Raw genomic sequence first — 5,726 nt, 5'->3', positions numbered from 1 at the left:
CATTTATTAACAGACTGAAATAAAATCTGATTGATCATCTTAAGGCAACAAATATAACTCAACATTAACTCATGACAAATATTTTTAAACATAACCCTTAACCAGTAAGCAATATCTACAAATAACTTTCATGTAACATTACCCTTAATGGTGAAAGACAGAAAAATTCCCTTCTAAGACTAGAGACATGACCTTTGTATGTATGTTCACAATTTTTCTTCAACTGAAAGTTGTAGTGAAGTCATAAGGTAAGAAAAATAAATAAATAAAAACAATGTATATCAGAAATAAATAAAAAAATTATTTTATCTCTCAGGCCACATTATCATAGACATAAAAAATAACAAAGAATCTACAATAATGCTTCTAGAACTAAAAAGGGAGTTTTGCAAGGTCACAAGTTGCCAAAACTAATATGTATACATACATATATATGTGTATATAATATATCTTTATACACACCACACACACACACACACACACACACACATACACACACACACACAGAGAGAGAGAGAGAGAGAGAGAGAGAGAGAGAGAGAGAACACTGGTACTAGTGGAACATTGCCAATGTTAGAGAAGTAGGAAATTCCAAGTTTCAATATTTTATTGAAACTCTCTTCAATAAAATAATGAATTATATGACAAAAAAGTCACAATTAACTTTTGCAGAACTATGGAATCTAGTATGATTTACAATATTCAGGAGAAAGATGAAAGAAGGTAGAAGCTGCTGCATTGCAATAAGAATGTCTGTGGCATTTAAATTATCCACCTATTATGCCTCATTTACCAGGCTGGTGGCAACTTTCACAGATTACCAGGACTGCTGTGAAAATGGGGTAGCATGAAGGGCCCTTCATTCTGATTCTTGCAATCATGCCAGAAAGATTTCAGACACATTACTCATAATAACAGGTGTGAGTTTATTAGAGGGGATAATGTTTTAGTCAGCTTTTGTGTTGCTGTGACCAAAAGACCCCACAAAAACCACATAGGGATGGAAAGTGTATTTGGGGCTCACGGTTTCAAAAGTCACAGTTCATATACAGCTGACTCCATAGCTCGGGCCTGAAGTGATAGAGAACATCATCGTGCAAGGACATGGTGAAGAAAAGTAGCTCAGGACATGGCAATAAGAAGCGGAGAGGATTCTGCTTACCAGGCACGAAACATAAACCCCAAAGCCACACTCCCAGTGACCCACTGCCTGTCACTGACCACCGGCCTATAGTTATCACCCCGTTAATCCACATCAGTGGGCTCACGCACTGATGAGGATAGTAACCCAATCACTTACCTCTAAACTTTCTGCCATGGTTTTACCTGTGAATTTTTTGGTGACACCTCATATCGAAACCATATCAGATAAGAAAGGAAAAATAAAACAGTGTCAAAGGACAGAGAGAAAAAGATCAGAGAGAAGAATGATACGCCCCTCCTGCCTTCCAGTTCTATTGGGGGTCCCCGGGAATTTTCCAGAGTCTAGTTCAAGCCCACTTCTGATTTCCGACAGCATAGGAACTACAGAGACTGCCTCAAAGTCATTATGTGGTGATCACAGAGTTAGAGATTTTAAGGAAATCGTACATCCCTGCTTTGGCCTCAATTTTCTGCCCTCTTAATTGGTTTATTATTCTTTGAATAACCCCCATCAAGATTTCTTTGTGAAAGTTTTGATGTTTTCATTGCAAGAGAGATTCAGGGTTGGAGAAGTTTGATAATAAGGGAGGTTCTAGGCCACCTGGTAGGGCACGACATGATCTTGAAACAATAGGGTTTTTTTTTTTTTTTCTTTTTTAAGGGATTGCAACTTCAACTTGGGGAGGTTTCAACATACCCAGCCCCCATCTTCCAAGTGCTTATTTGTCAGATAAGGCTCCCTGCGGTTTTCAGTCACCCTTCACTACCTTCCCTGCTCACCCATTAATGGTTGACTAGCTACCTAAGGGCAACTGTCAAGATGATAGCCCCCACTTCTGGGCCGGGTTACTAGTGTGAGGAAGAGCAATAGGAACCTTCTCAAAGGCAGTGGGTTAACAGTTTCAGTTTGTCTATAAACCAACTAAAAAAAGTGGTGGCACAAGAATTTACCTTTGTTTTGCTTGGCTGGGCGTCTTACTAAACAGATAGCATTGACAGATAGTAAAACAGTGGCAGGAAGTTAAGGCAAGGGACACCTCCCACCTCCGAAAAAAAAAAAAAGGCTTCTCTAAATGTACTGGCTACTCCATGAAGTTAATGTGTACAAACTTGCCAAACATTCCAGTCAACTCTTTTGTCCCAGGGAGACAGGGAGAGGGAAAGAAGACTGACCTGAATGAAAGCTACAGGCTCAACAACTAGAGGGGCACAACCAATTAGAAGGTCACGGGGCCAACCAATAGTCTTGACAATTTTCTAATTCTTAATTAGCACAGATGTTGACCAATAGCCTTTGCAGCACTTTTCCTACACTGATTAGCCTAGTTTTTTTGTTTGTTTGTTTGTTTGTTTTTTGGTTCCAGGGATTGAATCCAAGGGAATTTAACCACTGAGCCACATCCTCAACCCTTTTGTGGATTTTATTTAGAGACAGGGTCTTGCTGAGTTGCTTAGGGTTTCACTAAGTTGCTAAGGCTGGCTTTGAACTCCTGCCTCAGCCTCTCAAGCCGCTAGGATTATGGTTAGCCTAGATATTGGTATTGGTGTCCATACCCAGTAGAAATGTAAGCCCCTAGACTAGTATACTTAACCCATTATCAGGTCCTCTCTTGCCTGGCAAGAGCTCTGTTTCTTTGGTTCTCACTCAAGTAAATTTTGCTTTTTCACTCTCATTCTCCATTGTCCATGGGTTTCATTCTTGAATTTGCACAAGGCCCCAGAAAGAAGTCACGGGCGGGTGGCTGGGTCCTGCCGCTACACAAAGTGGGCACAACTTACTGAGGAGAGCTGCAGTTAGATCCCTCTCACTGCTGTTGAAGAATCTGGTCCTGCCTGCTGAGACCACTGCTAATACCAGTGGGCACTCCTCTGTGAACTGCTGCCTCTGCTGAAGTTGCCTGTAACCCTGCAGTGAACACAGCAGCAGAGGCGGAAGAATCTGGTTCCTCTCTAACTCCAGTTTCATTACCAGGACTAGGATAGCTTCCCAGGTGGACTTTGGTGCATACATTTGAGGGCAAAAGCATTGGTTGTAGAAGTTTCAGTTGAGAGATAAGAGTTGGGACGAGCAGCAGATAGATCAAAAAGCTGGGAAGGAAGGAGTTGTAAAGAAGATACATTGGGGAATAATGACTCTTAAAAACTCAGGTGTGTACCAGAAATCCATACACACATCTAAGACTGAAAAATCCATATATAAATCCAGGTCTGAGAGCATCCTAATATTTCACTTCCAGATGGCCTTCAGGCTCTACCCAGTATCAAGTCAAAGCCAAAGCAGAGTTGTAAATAGCCCCAGTGTTGAAGCTGTGCCCCATGCAGAAGCACATGTCCATCGGTGAATGAATAGATAATGGACTGCAGCACAGTCACATAGGGGAACATCAAGCAGTGATAAAGAATGAATTATTCCTTACAGTTAAAAAACCTGGACATAACACAACAACAGATAGAGGAGGGTTCTGAGCAAAAGAAGACAAGTGCTCAAGGACCTCAGGAGCCGAGAACAGCACAGTGAGCTCACTGGGTCTTCTCATTGCTTTTTGTCCATCCTGGATAGAGATCTGTCAGGCTAGAACCAAGAGCAGACATAGACCAAAAAGCTTTGAGAAAACCTGCAGAGCTGAACTCCAGAATGAATGAAAGTGTGTCAGTCCATCATAGGATGCAATTTGTATCTCTGAAATACTGCCAATCTGTTTAGGATTATTTGCATGAATTTTTTGATTCCTAGAGTTAAAAATCATAATCACAGTAATTCAGGGAGTCCTCTTACAGTAGGTGGGCATTTCTACCTCTGGAGGAGAAGCGTGCTCCCCATTCCTCTGCCACCACACAGGTAATGAGAGCATGGGCAACTACTCTTCGGTGGAAATTCTGTCATTTTTCTCTTAGCCACTAGCACATCACAAAAGTTTAAGTCCAAAATTCTGGTTAATATCAAATGTTACATTTCAGGGGATATCAGAACATTTCTTAGATTTGGAGATCAATTAAGGCCAGAGATATGAAAGAGCTGGATCCTGTTTCCTTGCTGTGATTTGGTTTTCAAACTTCAGTCTTGTAAGAGAAGCTATATTAAAGGCTGCTTGCTCAATTACCATAAGCATAAGTGGCACTTCAGATTAAATTGTTTATAGCTTTCAATATCTCCTTTTTACCATTTCATGAAACCATAGTGAACTTGACATCTTTTCTTTGTGGGAGGGCTACTTGACATTTCCGTAGGCCACAGAGAATTATGTCCCAGAATGTGAAATACAAGTTAAGTGGTTCCCAAAGGCAGCTGACAACACAGCAATGAACTCATTGTGATAATTTTTTTTAGCACACAATTATGGCATAAGCATTGAAAGTGAAAACTTTTATTTTAAACCCTTGCTAAAATGCAGCAATACCAGTCTACTGCAAATGTCAACATCTCCCTGAGAGCACTGATCCTGATCCCCATAAGCCAAAGAGAGAATACTAAAAGAAAATCTGGAAATGCAGGTTGAAGTGGAGTAATTTTTTCTTCTCTACATTTCAAGAAATAATAAATTAAAATGAAGTTCTTTTCAAAGTATGTGGTCATAAGTGATTTCCCCCTTATGGAATTAATATTATGTAAAACAAATAAGAAGGTCACAATAGGCAAATAAAATTTCCCTTGGATCCCACAAGAGACTTGGACTGCCATTGCCAAGGTTCTTTCCTCTTGGGTCTTGGCAGAGGTGTAGGGAAATTCTTGATGCTCTATAAAGCCTTCAGAACCCACAGATCTCACAGCGGGGTGTGCCTAAGACTGCGGCTGCGCTGCCCAGGAAGGTGGCGGGTGCTCGGGCCCCAGGGTGCTGGAAGGGGCAGCCCACTGCCAGGTTGGGCACAGGCATGGTCTCAGTGGCCACGGCTGTCTCCCCTAGTGCTGGCCATCAGTGTGACAGCAGTGTGGTAATCTGTGCCCATTCGCTACTTCCAGGTGTAGGCAGTGGGTTTCTCACATCAATTCAATACCTGAATCATGTTTTTCTACTTCTTCCCACTTTAGAATCAGTGAAGAATTTATTTTCACATTCGACCCGACTAGAGGCTGCTGAGCCGAGGTAAGTGTCCCCTCCAAGAGCATCCTCCTGGGCAGCTCTGTTTCCAACTCCTATGGCACAGTGATATTTAACCCCAAATGCTCCAGGATTCTTCTTTCTATCCACACTCAATTCCCAGCAATCAGTTTGGATGATAGTCTCCTTTTCTGAAATCTAAGTGCAGTCAGCTCTGCAGCAAGTGGGTGAATAGATTCTTCCTACTGCTTCTCAGAGTTATCCCCTGGTGTTGGATCAGAAATAAGCCCACGATCTGATCCCAGTCTTTAGGTCCCTACCATGCTCCCTGATATCCCTGTGCTGCAGACTCTACAACCTCCTGGCCCTTTATTTATGACAGTGATTAAAAATCTGCTGCTGTCTTGGCAAGGGATGGAAGCTATGTTTCTACCGCTTTTGAATTACTTGGAAACTACCTTCATAGAGAATCCAGACAAAATTAGAGGAAACAGTCTATGTAGCTGGCATGTGAGTGGAGTGAAGCTAGATGTTTGATTCTAAATC

The sequence above is a fragment of the Callospermophilus lateralis genome, chromosome 1, assembly GCF_048772815.1.
Source record: "Callospermophilus lateralis isolate mCalLat2 chromosome 1, mCalLat2.hap1, whole genome shotgun sequence".
Taxonomy (NCBI): Eukaryota; Metazoa; Chordata; class Mammalia; order Rodentia; family Sciuridae; genus Callospermophilus; species Callospermophilus lateralis.
This window is presented reverse-complemented; position numbering follows the sequence as displayed.